General features: G+C 39.0%; 1 pseudogene; it reads right to left on the bottom strand.

Annotated features, from left to right (window-relative positions):
- Positions 1 to 19,695: 19,695 nt before the first annotated feature.
- On the bottom strand, positions 19,696 to 19,804 carry LOC146066058 (U2 spliceosomal RNA; annotated as a pseudogene).
- Between the last annotated feature and the right edge of the window lie 1,672 nt (positions 19,805 to 21,476).

The following is a 21,476-nucleotide window of genomic DNA, read 5'->3' as shown; positions in this document are numbered from 1 at the left end:
ACACGCTCGTCCCCTTCTGGCGGCTGGCGGTTGGCGATCCGACTGCCAGACCCCCGCTAAATGAGAGCGGTTCCATCTGTAACTCTCCAGAAGGTCTGAATTTGTTAAGAATTACTGTATTTTCCTTTTTACTGTGTAGGCTTCCCAAAAACAACAGAGAATGAGGTGCTGAGCAGAACAACATAAAATGCAAGCTGCACACTAATTAATTTAGGGCAACTTTGTTTCCGAAAGTCTAGTGCTGCACAAACACTACATTCATGCTTTTGTAATTTACTTTCCACAAAATATATCTTTAAGAATTGTTTTTTAATCACTTTCATACTTTCACAAACCTACTAATGTCTTCTGAACTTGCCAAAATGTGTGATATCCATCTGGTAGAATGGTGTCACTGAGAATCTTAATGAAGTTGAAAGGAGACACAAGTTCATCAAGTTCAACCTGTTATACATTCTAACTGCACTGATCCATAAGAATGAAAATAAATCCCCTAGAGCATTAGTTGTCAGATTAAACTCACAGTGGGAAAAAAATGTTCCTGACCCCTTAGATGGCATTTAGATTAATTTCCTGGATAAGTCATTTCAACTAAGTAACATACTGACTATAACTGCCAATGTAATTCCTTCTAAGATAGACATATAAACCTTTATACACAAAATGTGCATATCGGTCATTACCATCTAATACTCTGGCTACACTGACAGACTAATTACTCTTTGCATGCACGTTTGCGTTATTATTTTAATACTGTATTTACTGTATGACATATGACAAATTTCCACAGAGCCATACAGAGAAAAGAACAAGAACAGGGTAAACAAAGGGTTTAAAGGAACAGGAGGGTTATATGTAGGTGTCTGATGCCACATAAGGGAAATGAGGGACATTTGGATGGGTATGATAGCACACAGGGGACATATGAGGGTGTCTGATCACATATAAAGGGCATGTGGCGGGGTCTGATGGCACATAATTGAAATTACGGACATTTAAATGGGTCTGATAATGCATAAGTGGAATGTGAAGGTGTCTGAGCACACACAAGGGTCATGTGGAGTAGTCTGATGCACATCCTGGGATTGGAGCCTCCAGTCCCAGGATTCACAGGATTAGGTTGCGCTTCTGCATTTGTGCCAGGCAACGCTGAGCACTAGTAGCACCTGGCTATAAGTTATTATTTGTGAACACACTTGAACACTTTTTTTGTACATGATAACACAGTTTATCCTCTATGTAAGACACTATTCCCTTTTCAACATAGTCCCCATCCCTTTCCACGCATGTACGCCAACGCTTGACGAGTCAAGCAAACCCATCAGAGAACAAAGCTGGTAATTGTTGTCAACATCAGGACCGAATGGCAGCTTTCACCTCATCATCAGAGTTGAAGTGTTGACCCTTAAGGTGTTGTTAAAGGTCAACACTTTAAGAGATACAATATTTTTGTGTGTACATTAATTTCATACACTATTTATCACTTTTGGAGTCATAATTTAATAATCACCTTTGTGACACTGCAAGTGTCAGTGTGCTCATCATTAATTCATTAATAAGGCCCCAATTAGCATAAATAGATTATTAAGTAGAAGGTGATAATGCACCAGCCATTCAGCTGTGTTGGAAAAATCACAGTTTAAAGTTGATTGGCTGTTGTGTTACCACCACTTTACTTTATCTCTTTAACAGGCTTAATACATCTGCCCCATTGTTCTAAGGGAGGCATTCCCAACCTTGGTCCTCAGTGCACAGGGTTTATTTACTAAGAGGGGAGTTCCACTGAAGATTTGATGTTGCAATGAGCAACCAATCATATTGTTTGTATTATATTCTAGAAGGTGATAAATAAATAAGAAGTAGTTTATGATTGGTTGCCCATAGCAACATCCTATCTTTAATAGAACCCCCATCTTAATCAATAAACCCCTAAAGTTCCAGCTTTTAGTGATATCCAGACTTGAGCCAAAGGTGACTTAATTAGTACCCCAGGTATTTTGATTTAATCAGTTGTGCTTGGATATCACTAAAACCGGCACTGTTAGTGTGCCTTGATTACCTTGAGGTTGGGGATGCCTGTTCTAAGGTATTAATAATAAAATATGAAATTAAAAACTTTGTTTAAAATATTTGTGAGCAACAAAATATATCTACAATTATGTTGAGTCTTGACTGCAGTTTTTCAATGTTAAGTAAAGCTAGTCTAAATGAATGATGTACACACCCTATTTATAATAGGTTACATTTCCTTGAACAGACATAAAGTACAAAACGACTGTGCTCTATGACACTACTGTAATACTAATGTACTGTCATCTGGGTCTATTGGCTATTTGAACCCTTCAAATAGGATAATGTTTACTCACTTTTGACTACTTAAAATTTGATATCTAAGCCCCACACACAATCATTATGATTTGCAAACAAGGGGGTATAAAGTATGGCAATGTGAAACAATAATGTATACATATTATATAAAAACACAAAGAAATGGAACAAACATTGGCGCACACTGATATTAATAGATTGTTTTTCACTAAATGAATAAATTATCCAGCCCAAAATGTACATAGATTCTTATACTATCAGTGGAACAACATTATATAGTATAACCATGACAATAAGAAAGAACCAATCAAGTTAATTAATCTTCATTTCTGCCGCAGGTTACTCCTAACTTTTTTTTTCTCTAAACTTTTGACAAGAAAATAAATATAGGAATAAAACATGGCGCTAGAGATTGCAATTGTGATAATAAATCTGTTGAAAGCTGCCCACGTTATTCTGAAGCTAATTATAACTGAGCCAAGCAAATGAAGTGAAGAGAGAATTAATAGAAACTAGCTCCCTCCTATAAACTAATGAGGCATGGATTGTACCAATAGCTGTTCTCAATGAAAAATTTACCCACTCTGCAGAAAAACATTTTTTTTGCAGTTGTTAACAGATAACCTTTAAGACAGAAGCCCGCAGAGAAAGAAAATGAACATTGTTGCATTAACACATTCAAGCTGTTTAATGCCTTGTGTAGGACAGCAGGCTGTCTGGCATTCTGTGGAGACATGATTTCCTAGAATTTAATATTACCTTCCTTTACCCTTGTTAGTTTACCATTATTTCATTCTAAAAACCGGTGACCTAAAGATGACAGAAAAATCCCTACTGCATTTTGATTGTTATTTCTCGATTTGACATTCATTCGCTCCACATTTGCTGTTCTGGTACTCTGTGTCTAAATTGTAACATTAAATCATTCAGCTCATTTTGCAGAACCTCTTGTTATTCTTCTTAGCAAGACAAACATGTGTTATTCCCTGTGATTGCCTTGTTTACTGCATAGGAATGACAGTGTTCTGTTTCTGTAGTTTCACTATCATACCTGTCTATTACATATGTTTGGCAATATTTTTTTGGAATCCTATTCATATTAATGATCAGATCTTTTAGAATGTGTCTGAAGCATCAGAATGGTTCTGATTCACTTTAAAAAAAGCATATGTCTGGATTTAGGTAACTTTGTAAAACAGTGAAAAGTTACAAACTAAACAAATTAAAAAGGCTTTAATCATTTTCTGAATAGTTTAATCTATCTATCTATCTATCTATCTATCTATCTATCTATCTATCTATCTATCTATCTATCTATCTATCTATCTATCCAGCATGTAGTTCGGCACTCCAATTATGGTCTTGTTGAAAAAATATTTGGTGTTCTTTAGTCAACGTTTCAAGGTCTAGTGGGCCTTTTCAGTGGGATGCACAGCACACAAAGTGAACAAATCATGAATTTAAACAGTGACATAACCAATGAAACATACCCTGTGTGTCGATGCTCCCTTTTGTCATAGATACACTAAATGTTTCATATACCTAATCCTCTATGCTCTATAAAATTATAAAAATGGCAGCCAACCCTACCAGGGATTGTATTGTAGATAGATAGATAGATGAATACCTATATCCTGTCTTGGACTGAGAGTGCACATGTTGGTCAGCAGAAAATACCCAGGAGTGAATGACTACTACTAGTAATAAGACTTTGCATGTTTTTACATTATCTAGGATAATTGAAGCCTAGTTTCATTATTGATTCACCACTAAAGAGGTATTTTTAAGACAAAATGCATTGCATGCGGGGCATGTTATACCAACACTAAGGGAAGCCACTGCCATGAGCTCGCACATTCAGAAAGGGGGAATCAAGTAGTTGCTACACATCCTATTCCCAGTATGGTCAAACTCCATTCTTGTATGCTTTTCCTGTAATCAGAACTACAGATGGAGACGGCCTGGTCTTTGCAGGGGATGGCGGAAGAATCACCAGCCGCCATCCCCCCGCCAGCTGCCATCTGATCTGCGAAAGGGGACGCGCGCGCACAAGATGCGCCTGCGTCCCCTTCCAACGGCGCTTCCCCCAGGTCCTCGCCGGCTTGCCGGTGGTCATCCGGGGTCCCCACCGCCTCCCCGTTCTCACCCACCGCCTCCCCTATCCCTGTCCGTCTCCCTGAAGCGGAGACGGACAGGGTTCCCGTCGCCCCAGTGCCCGGAAACTGAGACGCGAGTGCGTGTGAGGCGCACGCACGTCTCAGTCAGATGAAGCGCCTCGCCGATGGCAGATCACCAGCGGAGACAATCTGGTGATTCGCCAGCAAGAGGGAGGCCGGTTCCATCTGTATGTATAAATTTAAATATTCTTTTAAATAAAATGAATCTTTTTTCCCACACAAAATGTTTGGCTTTTTGTCATTTATTTGTCCGTATATGACATGAGGATCTAATTATATTATCCAAAGAAAAGTAATTTAAACAAACAGATTTACAGTTTGCAGAATACAGTTAATATAAAAATTACCAGTGTATGTCTATCTATCTATCTATCTATCTATCTATCTATCTACAGTATGTGTGTGCTGTTATGTTACTACAGGGGATATTTATTAAAGCTCAGAGTTAAAATTGTGATACAGTTAATAAAGTACCAGCCAATCAGCTTCTACATGTTACAGACTGTATTTGAAAAATGACAGGTGAGGAATGGTTTGTACTTCATCTCTCAAAAAATTACCTCTCTCCAAAATTCAATAAATACCCCTAATATGGGCATAGATATCAAATCATTTTTCCTACAATAATGTAAAAATTGGTGCTTTCATACAGTTTTCTTGTTATTTTAGTATCCAGAAAATGTTTGAAATGGCAATAATTTGCTAAATTCTCCTCCAAGCCCTTCAATTTGCATTATTATAGAAAGCAGATCCCATACTTCAGAGGTGGCCAAACCTGTCCCACCAACAGTTCATGTTTCTTAGGCGACCTGTGGATCTATAGTAGGAATGAATGCAGCATGTTTGAAAATGTGACAGTTAGTAATGACTACAGCTGTGCACCAGCTAGGTGATATGGAAACCATGAATCGTTGGTAGATCTTGAGGACTGGTTTGACCCATACTTGTAATGAGAAATTTGATTTTCTATAATATACTAAAATGAAATAGTTATAAAATAGAGGAGTTCAAAATATAAGGAGTACAATACATATAGGTGAGCACTGTCTTTAGCTGCTGCTCTAGAGGGAATTGTGGGGGACCTCAAGTAGATAAAAGTGGAAAAAAAGAAAGAGGAGGAATCCCATTTATAATAACCCATCTACAGACAGCCAGAGCTGTGTTCAGTGCCGGCGCCTGTAATCAGCCTTGTGTCTAAATAGACCACAGACTTGATTACTGAAAAAATAAGTAAAAAATAATAATAATAAAATAATAAAATACAATGTTGCATCTCAGTTTATAGCACTGGTCAATGCTGATCATTGGTGTTAAAGATAGAAGAATATGCGACAGATCCTTGGGTGCAGTGGTGATATAAATGTTAGCAAAAGAGAAGGTGTTGGTTGCTGACAGCACATGCCTGATTACACGGAGAAGTGCGGGAAAGGGATTCACAAGGACATAGCTTTCTCATAAACTTTTTCCTGCATGCAATATCTGATAATCCCTTTGAGTTCCAACAGCTCTGTGAGAGATACACAGAATATCCACAAAACTGCCAGCATCACTCACATTTGTTATATACATTCAAATAAAAAATATGTAATAAAAATTATATTTCCTATATATGGTAAACATTGCAGGTCATTATTAATAAAAATGTTTGCTTGGCAAATGTCATACCTATTTGGAAAACAAACCCTTGGCACTCAAAGGGTTAAAATACCCCTAAGTATTTTTAGAATAAGTGATAAATAAGTTTTTTTTATAATATCCAATGACTTCACACAAGCTATACTTTTAGCAATATAATCATCAATATCTAAATATTTTTAACTACAGTATGCTTTAGTATTGTGACAAATGTGTGATATGGAATACAGAACTCTTGCCCTCTAAATTAATGAGAATAATAAATAATCAATTTAAATTCGTCATATAATTAATCCAAGTTACCAAAATAGATTACATATTATTATAGTTATCATTAATTGCATGGGTGAGTTCCTCCACCTCCAGAAACTTAATAATGATGATCACTTATTTGGTAGAGCTCTTTTCTGCTTGCAGCTTTTGAAATATTCAAATAAGATCTTTGCATTAAAGGAACTGAGAAACATTTATATATAGAAACATAGAAACATAGAATTTGACGGCAGATAAGAACCACTTGGCCCATCTAGTCTGCCCCTTTTTTTAAACATGTTACCTCAAACCATATTTGATCCTTATTTTTTTTGTAAGGATATCAATATGCTTATCCCAAGCATGTTTAAATTGTACTACACCTCTGATTGTAGGCTATTCCACTTATCTACTACTCTTTCTGTGAAAAAATTCTTCCTCACATTTCCCCTGAATCTTCCTCCCTCTAGTTTCAGTGCATGTCCTCGTGTTCTGTTGCTCCTCTTCCTGTGAAGAATGTCTCCCACCTGTACCTTGTTAAAACCCTTGATATATTTGAAAGTTTCTATCATGTCCCCCCTTTCCCTTCTCTGCTCTAAAGTATACATATTAAGATCTTTTAGTCTTTCCTGGTACGTTTTGTGATGTAGGCCATGCACCATTTTAGTTGCTCTTCTTTGTACAGTCTCTAATGTATTTATATCCTTCTGGAGATATGGCCTCCAGAACTGAACACAATACTCTAGGTGAGGTCGTACCAATGACCTATACAGTGGCATTATTACTTCTTTCTTTCTACTGCTGATACCTCTCCCTATGCAACCAAGCATCTGACTTACCTTCTTCATTGCTTTGTTACATTGCCTACCTGCTTTTAAGTCCCCTGAAATAGTGACACCTAGAGCCCTCTCTTCCTCAGTAGTTTCCATTATAGTGCCATTTATACTACAGTATATTGAGTCTTTGGATTTCTGAGACCCAAGTGCATGATTTTGCATTTTTTGGCATTAAACTGTAGTTGCCATTCTCTTGACCATTTCTCTAATCTACCTAGATCCTCAATCATTTGTTTTACCCCTCCTGGTGTGTCTACCCTATTGCATACATTTGTGTCATCTGCAAAAAGGCACATTTTACCCTCAATTCCATTTGCAATATCACCAATAAAGATATTAAAAAGCACCGGTCCAAGTACAGATGCCTGGGGTACTCCACTTGTAACCTTTCCCGCCTTTGACTGTACTCCGTTTACTACAACTCTCTGTTTTCTGTCCTGCAACCACGCTCTTATCCATTCAACTGTCTTAGAATCCAATCCCAAGCTTTCAAGTTTATTTAACAGTCTGCGATGTGGGACAGTGTCAAAAGCTTTACTAAAGTCTAGATAAGCTACATCTACAGCCCCACCTTGATCTATTACTTTAGTCACCCAGTCAAAAAAGTCAATAAGATTTGTTTGACATGATCTTCCCCCAGTAAACCCATGCTGTTTTGGATCCTGTAAATTGCTGGTTTTGAGATATTCTACTCTCTTTGTTTTAAGAGTGTTTCCATCAATTTCCCTACTACTGATGTAAGGCTCACTGGTCGATAGTTGCTTACCTCTTCCTTGCTTCCACTTTTGTGCAGTGGGACTACATTCGCTGTTTTCCAGTCCTCTGGGATTACTCCAGTAGCTAGTGACTGGTTGAATAATTCTGTTATTAGTTTTACCAGCTCCCCTTTAAGCTCTTTTAGTATCCTTGGATGTATCCCATCTGGCCCCATTGATTTATCCACTTTCAGTTTTGAGAGTTCTGTGAGGACTTTCTCCTCTGTAAATGTACTTGTCTGTCCCTCAGTTTTCTGACTATACTTGCAACTTAACTGTGGCCCCTTCCCCTCTCTTTCAGCAGTGAATACTGAGCAGAAATAATTATTAATATTATCTGCTATTACATTGTCCCCCTCAAGAAAACTTCCACTCTCTGTCTTCAGTCTAATTATTCCACTTTTTGTTTTTCTCCTTTCACTTATATACCTAAAAAAAGTTTCCCCCCCTTTACCCACTGACTGGACCATTTTCTCTTCAGCCTGTGCTTTTGCACATCTGATTACCTTCTTAACCTCCTTCTGTCTAACAAGATACACCTCTTTGTCCTCATTCTTCTGTGTCTGCTTAAATTTCTTAAAGGCCACCTTTTTTGCTTTCACAATACTTGCTACTTCTTTTGCAAACCACAATGGCTTTCTTTTTCTTGTGTTTTTCCTAACTTTTTTGACACAAAGTTCTGTTGCTTTTAGAATTGCACTTTTTAATTTTTCCCACTTATCCTACACTCCTTCCAAGTTCTTCCACTCTGCCAAATAATCCCTTACAGAGTTATATTGTATAGCAAATGAAAGCTGCATGCCACTGAATAACAGGGATTTCTTGTTTATCCATGAGTTAAGCCAAATTAAAAGTTGCTTCCAATTAAATATGCCAATCTTACTTCTGTGGACCTTTCACCTTCCATTGTCACATTTATCCACAATAACCCAAGGATAATGGTGATTTAGATTATGAAATTACAAGGAGGCCAGTTTTGCATAACTCTGCATTATGAATTTTATGCTAATAGAATATATTTGTCATAGTGTGGGCAGTATGGATGGTGTTATGGTTAGCATTGCTTCCTCACAGCACTGAGGTCATGGGTTTGATTCCCACCATGGCTCTAACTGTGCAGAGTTTGTATATTCTCCCCGTACTTGCATGGGTTTCCTCTGGGTATTCCGGTTTCCTCCTACAATCCAAATACTATATATACTGATAGGTTAATTGGCTCCCAACAAATTAACCCTAGAATGTCTGTGTGCATGTATATGTGGTAGGGAATATAGCTTGTAAGCTCCACTGGCGCAGGGACTGATGTGAATGTTCAAATATTCTCTGTAAAAGCGCTGCAGAATTTGTGTGCGCTATATAATATAATAGTGGAATCTTTGTTTGTAAGTTCCTTGCAAGGCTTTTTCTCCAATGTATGCAGTAAAACATTCTGAGGGAAAATGGGAGGGAACTGTTCACATGAAGCGAAGTACTTGAAAGTGTGAAATATGTATTTTTCAAATGGAAAGCAAGTGGATGGTGGTCTAGAAATGCCATGTAATATTTTAGACAAACATTTCTTTATACAGTACGTCTAAAGAATGTGTATCAATGGGAAAGGTAAATGGGGAACTTGATAAATACCAAGGGTTTGAAGAAGGTACAGAAGGGAAACATTCTATAAAGGAAGAGAAGTATTAGAATATGAAGACATTGAAACTGGAGGGAGGGGAACTTGAAAGAAAACATCTTCACAGAAAGGGTATTTAATAAGTAAGTGGACTAGCCTCCTGTCGGAAATGGTAGAAGCTGAGTCAGTAGAGAAATTTAGACATGCGTGGGATACACACAATATCCTTGTGTGTATGCCATGCATGTTTAATCACTTGAGGAAGTTTTCCGGGCACAGCTGTGCTGTGCGGGAAAATTTCCGGGCATACCACTAAAATGAAGGTGTGCGCCAGTGGTGTCCAGGTGTGCACCACTGGCGCATCGTCTGTCCGGGAACCCCCCCAACCCCAGTGGCTGCTCCACTCTCCTCCCCTTCCATCAATCCCACTCACCTCAGCTCTGGCGATTGCACGCCGGAGCTCCCCTGCCCCCGCTGCCATTAGTTCTAGTAAATAGCAGGCGGTCGGCTCGGGAGTCCTGCGGAGCGGCTTGCCCGAGTCCTCCCGAGCCGCCCCAAACATCCCCCAGCCTGCCACCTATTATGGTTGGCGGTTGGGGCTTGGGCAGTGGCAGGGCACAGGAATGTATTGAATAAACTTAGCAAAATGATCTAAAGACACCATAATATTATTTGGAGAGCAGATGTCACATTGTATATATGATATGAGTCCTGATGGAGAGGCACTAGCATAACTTCAGCAATTTAAGACTGGTCTAAGGGGGTCATTCTGGTCTGCTCAGACCCCGGTGAATTTGCACTTTCTGGTCTGTTCGAACCCTGGTGAATTTGCATCTGGAACTGATATTTACGCTCTGCACCTGTGCATATTGTATATGTGCAGGGCTGCTGTGCGGACTCCTTCAATGACTTGCATAGTAACCATGGCGTTTGCGCAGGAGGGCGGGATGAAGCGGGTAGTGGGCGTTCACAAAAATTGTGGGTGCACCCAGAAAAATGCTGGGCATCCCCATGCGGACGCAGACGGGCACCTGCCTTCTGGGGGGGGGGTGGATGATGTCACAGGACATCAGTCACCTGCCCCATTCTTGGGCCCCGACACCGCAAGTCCAGGTCAGTCAAGACTGTGAAACCAAGTGGACCGGCACCAAAAAAAGATGAAAAACCCATGACGACCTTGCTTCTGTCAGCCAGGTTTCCGCCGATGCCTTCCTCCCGTCAATCTAGCATCACTGTCTATCTAAATGCCGACGACCAAGTATAGGCATCTAGCTGTAGATGCCTAGTGGTTGACTATGATATTGTCAACCTAAAACTGGCCAATCTGCCGTCCGGATACCGATAGCAATTAAGCTATATGGCTCTGTTTGCGTTCTTTTTGTTTGTCAGATGTCCCAGAAAAAGGATCAATTCCAACATGCCACACACTGTGCAGATTCCGTTATCAAATCAATATTTTTATTATTTTCTTAACTATCACACTCAGTTATTTTCTAAATTTGTATACTCTACATTCGCATGCACAGTATTTTCTAAGCACATTACATTTGAACATTTTTACTGTATATGCAAAATTTATCAGACAACCCAGGACTCTAAAATAGTATATATAGTTTTCTTTTCATTTTTCAGTTTAGCCAATTTAGCCATAATACTGTACTTGTAAACAGAAATATTCCTACAGAGATTACACATTTAATGCAGGGATCATCTGTTTGCACTTGATTTTGCCAAGTTCTGCAGTAATTTAGCGGGTACAGCTGTGACAAGTTCTTCTAATTTAGAGTGACTAACATCATTCGTAGCATATGGGTTTTGCAGTATATCAGTCTTCCAGTTATATTTGTCAACCATTTTGGCTACTTTACAGAACAATACACAAGTAAGTAAAACAAATGCAAGCTCTAAAATAAAAAATGCTTTGCAGAACCCCAATGATGGATAAAACTTACTTCTCCCTTAGAGGGTAACTGATCCCTACATCGTATACAATATAAATCAAATACAATAAAAAAGGAGTTTAAGGAACCAATGATAATACTGTAAAGCAATTTATTTAATAATCTCATAAAAACATAAATAATTCATTAACATGTACATTTTTATTATATTTCCCGAGTTATGAGTGTTTATATCAAGATATTAAATATTGATTGTTTATTTAATATGAATCCACACAAAAAGGATTATTGTATCCCACAAAAAGATATACAGTATTACATTCCACAAATTTAGATTCACATTCATTTATACAGTCACTTAAACATTCAATTTTGCAGACATGCTATGTTAAACCCCCATATAAGAAGTTTGTAGAAAGCTTCAAGCCATGTAGTCACTTCAAGAACTTTTAATTGATATTGCAAAGCTTAGCTCGGTTAGAAAGTACTGTAAACTTTACCTGGAAAATCTCAAGAGCAATTATACGCAATTAAGCTTCAGCTCCAAGTCTCCAACTGGCTGTGAGCCTCAAGTGATGTAAGTACTCAGCGCCTCCAAAGGTAAAAAGTGTATTTAGTTCTTGTAGGTGAAATTCTAAGGTTTTGCAAATGTCACATATAAAGTATGAACTTACAGAACTTTCCGTGTTGTCATATACAGCTGTGTGTGAGGCTTGTTCTCCTCATTGGCTGCAATGAAGGTATTAAGAAGTCTCTGAAGTAAAATACTGCATCTTGGCATAACAGCTCTCCTGTAAATTATGGCAAAATAGTGTCAACTGGGGCAACACGGACGTTGTAATGGTTAGCATTACTACCTCACAGCGCTGAGGTCATGGGTTTGATTCCCACCATGGCCCTAACTGTGCAGAGTTTGTGTATTCCCCCTGTGCTTGTGTGGGTTTCCTCTGGGTACTCTAGTTTCCTCCCACATTCCCCAAAAAAATATACTGGCAGGTTCATTGTACTCCCCCAAAAAATTATCCCTAGAATCCATGTGTGGGTGTGTACATGTGGTAGGGAATATAGTTTGTAAGCTCCACTGGGGCAGGGACTGATGTGACTTTTCAAATATTTTTTGTAAAGGGATATGAAATATGTATGTGCTATATAAGAAACTGTTAATAATACTAAAAATGATAATAAGAGCTTGAAAGCATAAATGTACGACTTACAACCTCAAGGTGCTTCTCGCACACAAGACCTACAGGAGATCTCAAAACTGCATTGTATAATGCATTTCTCCACTATGTACAATTGCGGTTTCATCACAGGAAAGGGACATTACAACAGTTCCCCATACAATAGTATATACATAAACAAGCCCCATTCACAGATCTCATGACCTGCCACATATAAATCAGAAATACAGTACAGGAAGGATATTTTCTACAGATATAATAAGAAAAGGAAATAAAAATATACATATAGTAAATCTCAATATATTAATCCTCAGTGCTTCATAAAAGCTCAATACTCAATGTAAAGTTGAGATATTAGTGTGAGTGAAGGATAGTCCTTAATGTCAATATGGGTTACCCTTGATGCAGAATTTGAACCAATGAAATAATAATTTCAAACAGTGAACTGTTCTTAGTATTTCACATTTAATTGCACTACATAATATAGGGCCTTATTTTGGTTCATTCTTTCTGACAAAATCCTTCTTAGATGGACAAAACCATGTGCACTGCAGGGGGGGCAGATGTAACATGTGCAGAGAGAATTAGATTTGGGTGAGTAATTTTGTTTCTGTGCAGGGAAAATACTGACTGCTTTATTTTTACACTGCAATATAGATCTCACTTTGAAGTAAAACCCCACCCAAATCTAACTCTCTCTGCACATGTTACATCTGCCCCACCTGCAGTGCACATGGTTTTGCCCATCTAAGAAGGATTTTGTCAGAAAGAATGAACCAAAATAAGGCCCATAGTGTGTGTGTGTGGTAGAGCTGAACTAAAGCTCAACTTATCCACATGCCATTGTCTACTTATATAACACGGCAAGACAATGTAGTTGGATACAAGATAATGTAATGTAGTTCCATCGATGGGCTGATTTGCAGCAAAGTACCTGATTCAGCTTTCTTAGCAAAACAAGAAGCACACAAATGGGCAAAACAATGTTAAAAGTGTGTTCTGAAAACTCAGATATCTGTGAAACATAATTATTATTATTTTAAAATTATATGTCAGGTAATAAAGAACACTTTTATATTGGTGTGTACAATCAGCCAGATTCAGAACAACAATAAGCCCCAGGATACTTAGCAGGGAACTAATTATGCCAGCTGGTTTCTCATGTTAGATGGGTGCAATAATCCTTTTTGGTTTATATGATTTGCTGTGAGAGTATGTAATATCTTTTCTACCAGTAGTTAGTTAATATTGCTACTTAAGGATCCTGGCAGCAGCCATTTAAATTGGGAATTTGTCCATGATGTTAGCAGTTCAATAGAAATTGTGTACCATCTAATACTTTATCCCAATGTACCTGGTACTGTATATCAATAAACATATGGTAATCACACAAATATAAAGACACATACAAACTACATACTAATGGCATGTCATAGTTATCTAAATTCTTCTAAAATAGGTAGTAGATAAACATTATGTATCATTTAAAAAAGTAATAATCCTTTTAGTCTGTCTGCCAAGATAGTGCTCAAACTGTTTTATAATTCTGAAAATGGGGAAAATAAGAAGAAAAATCCATAAACATGATATATACTGATCTGATTTACATGGGGTGGATTAGACCACCGGAAAACCGGGCCATTTCCCGGTGGGCCGGGCCAAAAATCCATAAAAACGGGCCGGACGCATTCCCCCTGGACTGCCCACATCTTTGTCCACATTCAAAATGGCCACGGGAGGGCTGCTGCACATGCGCGATAGCGCACAGCACCTCCCATGGGCTTTCATGTGCGGCGGCAGCGGGCTCCCGTTCCCCCATTTGTAGGCAGCAGAAAGGAGCAGGTGAGCCCCCCCGCCCCACATTACAAACACCGCCGCCCCGCCGCCTGCATTACATCAGTGGCCACCACCCTCGGCATCCCCGAATTAGATATGACCCCGCCTACCCCCCCAATTTCATACGCCCCACCACCAGCACCTCCCCCCGGGCTTCCGCCGCTGCCAGCAAACCCCCCGGGCTGCCACCGCTGCCAGCACCCAGCTCCACCCTCCCGGGCTGCCGCCACCGCTACCAGCACCACCACCAACCCCCCCCCCCCCCCCCCGGGCTGCTGCAGGAGTTTTTTCCCCGGGCTGGATTGCAGTCCCAATCCGTCCCTGTGACTTACTATGAAGGGACATTCTGTCTTCTACCCTATAACAGCCTGCATAGTTAGTCTGCATAGTTAGTCTGCATGGTTAGTTAAGATGTGTAGAAATACATTATTAGCACATTTATAACAACTCTAATTTTATAAAATGTATAATTCATTTATACTTTTTGGAATTCTCTGTGTATGACGCATCTATTATTATTATTATTATTATTAGTAGTAGTAGTAGTAGTAGTAGTAGTAGTAGAAGAAGTAATAGTAGTTCTAAAAGTATTTAGTATTTTTCCCTGAATTAAATATCTTAATCATTACAATTATTTTTACAAATGCATTTAACTTAAATTAGGTTGGATAAACACAATAAGTAAGTAAGTATGAATGTACACAAATATATTTTAAAGTTTTTAAATCTTACACCACTACGAAGCATCAAAAGGACAACACACCAATGCAGCAAAGCAATACATTTAGAAAACATAATTTTTGGTTGCAAACAATTTGTATATTTTCTAAATAGCATTTTTGGTCTATTTATCAAATAACTTTCTGATATATAAAAACTGTTACACATTACAAATCGACCCTGCACAATGCAGTGTGACGGTGCTTGTTATTTATGAAGAGGCAAGTTGACTTTTTATAACTAAGACAAGAGAGTTACGCACCTATGGCCAAGGTTATAGGCTACTTATACTGATCCAGCCTCTTCCCTGCAAACATTTCTGAATGCTGTGCTCAATGAAGAATAACATGTTGTTTCCAGAGAGTAAGGAGCTAGTGCAAAGCGTTTGAAGCCTCAGGATGTGCAAGTAAACCAGAATTTTAGGGCTTGAAACACATAGGGGGTCCACACTCTGTGTTTCCACCAAAATTCTTAATCAGTAGTACAATCATAAAAATAAATGATAGCATTACAAACAATGCACTTTGTGTGCATAGCATACTGTATGCACATAGTCAGAATTACTACAAAATGAAATGATAGAGACGTAAATACGCTAGAAACCAATTTACTCAAACTTAAAATTAAATGCATCAATTAAGCTAAGCTTGTTTCTGCTCACACTTAACACATTTAACCTATGACAGTATGTATCATTACATTTGTCCAACTAACACACCATTATGAATGGTTTAACACCAACTTAAGTAATTAAGTCTTCTTAGAATGTGATAGGGAGCATAACCTAACAATTAATATTAATTATGATTTGTGTAAAGGTTGTACTATATACAGTAATGTATAGGCTATAGCACACTTTATAGTCTGATATGTTTTTTTATATGTATAGTGCATTTATTTATCTAAATATTTGTGTCATGACTGGTCAACTGATTCTCCAGATACACCAATCTGAAAATCGACACACATTACTACTGCGTTACTTAAGACATGCTCCCTGCTGCCACCAAGAGGAATTCAGTTCTCTACCACTAGGTAGCCTTAGCTTCTACCTGCGCACAATTATTAATATTTTACAAAAAAGGAAACAAAGGCCATGTGAGCCTTGGGTCTAAGAAAACAGGAATCATTCATAACTAGAAATAATGTTTTATTTTCAAGACTAACTTCAGAGCTTTATTCAGAAATAAGCATGATAAAAACATGGTTCAGACATCGCCTGAAGGACCAATGCTGGAAATCGTAGCATCATCCAAACTACTATATGTCGCAACCTTGTGTGAACAACCATGACATTTCTCCAGGCCCGCATCTTTATAATTCCAATCCTGTTTATTGGCATACACACAACTTGCTTTGGTTTTTAACCCATTTCAGAACCACAATTAATGTTTTTTTCAGAGGTTTCCCTGTCTGACACCCCATACAGTTAATTACTTGCTTTGGCCCATACAAGTTGATTTATAGTTGTTAGTCAGGACAGACAATGGCAAATTGATAGGCATATGCAGTCTGTGTACTAGGTAAAAGGTTGTTTTTCCAGATACTGCACAGAGTCTTGAGAAATGACATCTACCAAACAGAAAATAAAGTGGCACCATATACAATTTGAATAATACAGTGGTTCTCAAACTTGGTCCTCAGGACCACACACAGTTCACGTTTTCCAGTTTACCCATTACTGACTGGCACATTTTAAAGGATCCACAGGTGGAACTAGTTATTTCACTTGATTCTGTGAAGAGATCTGCAAAACATGTGTGGGGTCCTGAGGACCAAATTTGAAGACCATGCGGAATAATACCATAGTTTGGGATCTAATCACATGATGGATCCTGTCAATTTGTATATAATATGTGTGCACATGTAGATCTGTGTCTTTGCTACGGTAAACATTCCCATCACACAAAAATACAAAATTAAAAATCAACATTTATTGTGACATATTTTTTCAAATAAATCATTGAGCAACTTTTTTTTGGTGTTTAAATGGACCGATTCAATAACATTGGAAATGTAAAATAATAATATAAAAATATCTTCTCTTGTCAGTTGTACTCACGTTTGAATATCGAATAAATAATTGCATTTTAAAATCTGTCCTTTGTGACCATTGGGCATATTTTCAAGCCGAATCTGTGTTGTTGATCATTGATGTGCCACAAAATCACTGCTACCATAAGGAGAATTGTTAACCTAGTAGAATTAGGATTTTTGTAATCATTGCATTTGACTCTTTATTTTCAGTCATTATTTTATTGACTTTCATTCTGTACTTTCAACATAGTTTAAAAAAAGTGTTCTATTTAACAGATTAACAGAAACCATCCTCTTTTAATCATAAAAGGAAAATGTTTAGACTAGTCGTTAATAACTGTGTAAAATAATATTATATAAAAGTTATTTTTTTAAGATTTAAAAATATAAATGCCTAGCTTTATAGTACAGCAGACAAAGCTGTACACATCCTATGTGCTTGTACATTCTCTTACATATAAATACTTTATTTCAATAGTACAATCAAAATGTTCACACACTTACTAGAACCATAATATTTCAAGAATTATACCTTTATCTCGGAGCATATGTTAATGTTTACCGATAAGTAATACAAGTCAGTGCTGAAAACACAAACTTTGCATCTTTATTTACTTTTGACAATAAAAAGCTGCCTAGCAAGCGGAAATCGAATTGAAAACTGAATACATGTTTTTTAGCCATCAGTTTAAAAGTCATATTTTTCCTAAAGCCTAAAGAACCTCTACAGAATAGAAGCTAAATTCTAAATAATGTTCATTGTTGCCTCAGTTTAGGCAGTTTAAAGATGGGAAATAACTTCAATGAATTCGTTAGATTCCGCATCCTGGAATATATGATGATGCCTACAGGATATTTTAATATAAATAGTCTGCATAATTATTGTCAAGGAAGATATATTGGAAAGTAAAAAATGAAAAATACAAATAAAGTTCATTACTATAGGCAAGATTTATTTACAATGCACAGATATTAAACTGAGTGTGTAGAGTCAGGGACTTTATATGTGCTTAGCCCTATAAAGATGGAAATCTTTTTAGGGCTAAGCACATTTATAAGAGCAGCAAAACAGTGTTATTAGAGTCAACTACAGACAGGCCCTCCACTTACATATGATCATGACCTGAATTATCCCAGTGTTGTGGAGACTTGCATGTTAAACATGCCTCAGCATACTCATTCACCTAATCAGCTTTGCCACTCTGTATGGGGCCCCGTCAGGTCTCCTGACAGCACTGGATGCAGAGTCACAAAGTTTTGCTCGTTAGATGATTTACATTAGTGCACTTGTATTGAGTTTGAAGAAACTCAGGGAGCCCGAGGTGTACTCCTAACACCCAGTACAGTGACCTAAATCATGCATAGTGGGCCGTACATACTTATGGACCCTCTCCCAAAAGAGAAGGGCCCCGTTACTCCCCTAACCCCTCTAAGCCATAAGGCCCGAAGAGGGGAAAAAAGAGATTGTGGGTCCTCTTCACCAGAGCTCAGAGAGACCCGCTTTCCTCAACCCTCAGAGGGGTTAGGATGGTGGGCACCCAAAGGTTTGGAGAGACCCGAAGTAGGCTTCCCTCTGCCTTGTGGCTCGGGGTCGCCCTTGAGGGATAAGAGCTTTGGTACATTGGGGATTGGATGGCCCATAAGGGTCACACACAAAGCCCCAAAAAAGTGACACACTACAGAAAACAATAAGTGAAAAGTGAACGAACGTGAAAAAGAGAGAAATAAATAATAAAGAGACCTCAGCCAGAAGGCCGGGTGTGGGGTGTGAAAAATTGTCCTACCCCAGCCAAAAGGCCCAGGGTAAGGAAGCGCTAACCTAAAGGGAGAGTGCGCAGTGCAAGTGGCATACTTGTGCATAGTGATTTTTGGATCACGAGTGCATGTTCCGGCACCCCCGAGTTTCCCGGGGGCAAAGTGTAGCCTCGGGCTCCAGGCAGCCAGCCAGACAGTGTCTGACCAAGTCTTTCTCTGCTACCACCTAGGGCACTTTCCAGCCCCTGGCATGGGAATGGATAATCCACTGGGCTTTTCGAATGACTCCCTAAGGGGTTGAGGCCCCCTTGGAAGAGCAATCTACTCAGTCTCAGTGTTTCTTGCATCCCAAGGTTAAGGTACTAAGCTGGGCTTTTCGCTCTCTCTTCATCAGAGGCTACGAATCTCTGGAATATGAGCAGTCTACTCAGTCCCAGCATTTCTCCACTCCTTCGGAATGGATACTAAACTGAGCCTTTCGCTGTCTTATCCTTCAGGGGCTACAAACCCCATCAAGAGAATCACCTACTGGGCCCAGTGTTTCTCCCCCCCCTCCTACCACCAGTGGAATTACAGCACTAGAACTGCCCCACCATCTGGCAGATGTGAAGGTACTCAGCCAGACTTTTCCCCGCTCCCAGGCATGAGGGATCCCATCCCCTCCACCTATCACAGCAGTTACTCAGCCCAGCCTTTCTCTATTCTTCTACCAGGGGCTAGTCCATACCCACTGATAAGAACAGATACTACACTTGATCTTAGCCAAAAGGCCAAGAAGCGATTAGTGCACAAGTATTACGAGATGTGGAAATCGGTTCTTCAGAAAACCGAAATCCACCTGAAAACTGAGAAACTGAACTGAACCAAAACACAGTCTGGATCCACTAAAGGAGATCCTGTCTGAACTGATTCCCAGTTCAAATCCTACATTGGTTAAGAATGCAAATTTTAAATCCAAAACTTTGGGCTTTAGAATTACTGTATAAAGCAATATTCATCACCATAACATAATCATATGGCTAAACACCTTAATTCTTACTGCCATTATAAAACAGCAAATGCCTCTCACTAAGGTCTATTCATCAGCCTTAATGGACCTGTTACACATGCAGAAAGTTTTGGAGTTTGTCTGTGGAAACCAATGTCATCTTTTGTGTTAGTTTCAGGAGCCCCACTCCTTCCTATGAGAGGGAGGTCTGAGGTTTCTAAAAGGGATTCAATGGGATCGGTTCTCCACTACTGAACCGTGTGCCCAGTGTAGGTGCACATGTGTGAATTCAGGTCGAACATGCATAGGTGACTCACACTGGTATGAAACACTGCTACTTTGTTAGCAATGTTAGAAATCATAGGCACAGATGCTTTAAAGAGTATCTGTCCCAAATACAAAATCAATACTCATAGTGACCCCTATAATGGTATATTTTGCAAATGTTGCTCTTAGATTGATTCCAATAGACTCTCATATGTAGAAGGGCCGTGCATGAAGAAAAAATTGGAACCGTCTCAGTAGCAAACGATTTAATAGCGATAAGATGATTTTAAAAAACTAACAAAAAGGATTAAAATACAATAAAATACCTGGAGGGTGACCTCATATGCCCGAAGGTCCCTGTACAAGCACAAGCTTTTCCTGGTTTACACTGCTGGTGACCCTTTAGAAAAAGAAACCTTTATAGGCACAGTGACATATTAAACCTGTGAATCTGGTACACTATATTGGTTTCCCAAAGATGAATAATATGGTTTGCAACTGAGGATTGATATCTAAGACTGCTTTGTTTCTAACCTCTACCAGCTATACCCCTATTTATGCTGTATTTTATCAACACACCCTGTACGTTACCTTGTAATTTGTTTTTGTTTGCTATGTATGGCGCTGCGGACACTTTGTGGCACCTTATAAATAAACAAACTACTACTACTACTACCTCCTCCACACCTCCAAATCGAGTCATTTGAACTGGATGTCAAAGAACAGGAGGACAAGTATAAAGATACCGGTACTTATATGTTAGTTGGGCTCCCAATTTACATACGTTCGCTTGGGGGCGCGGATTACTTTACATGATTTACGTGTATGCTTGACGCGCTTCGGGGTTGGTGGCGAGCTGCGCTCACCACACTATATAAAATCAACTCCATGCCAACGTGGATAGTGGGGGTATGAAAAGGTCGGGAGGACGCGTTCTGCCGCCGCTCGCCATGCTTTGGGATGGCATGGATAGTGGGGCAACGCTGCACTTGCAATGCTATAGGGTGGTGTGGATAGTGAGGGGATAGTGGGGGGGTAGCTATGGGGTGCTGTGGGTAGTAGGAGGGGTACCAACAATTGGCAGGACAGTGTAAAGTCGCATTGCATTGGATGCAAGAGGTACAATACGATGCAATGCGATAAGACCTGGAAAAATAGCACTGACTATATTAATTATTAATATTGCATCGCATCGCATC

Source organism: Crinia signifera, chromosome 3 (genome assembly GCF_055691185.1).
Source record: "Crinia signifera chromosome 3, ASM5569118v1, whole genome shotgun sequence".
Lineage (NCBI taxonomy): Eukaryota > Metazoa > Chordata > Amphibia > Anura > Myobatrachidae > Crinia > Crinia signifera.
The sequence above is the reverse complement of the archived record's forward strand: the minus strand, read 5'-3'. Positions and strand labels throughout refer to the sequence as shown.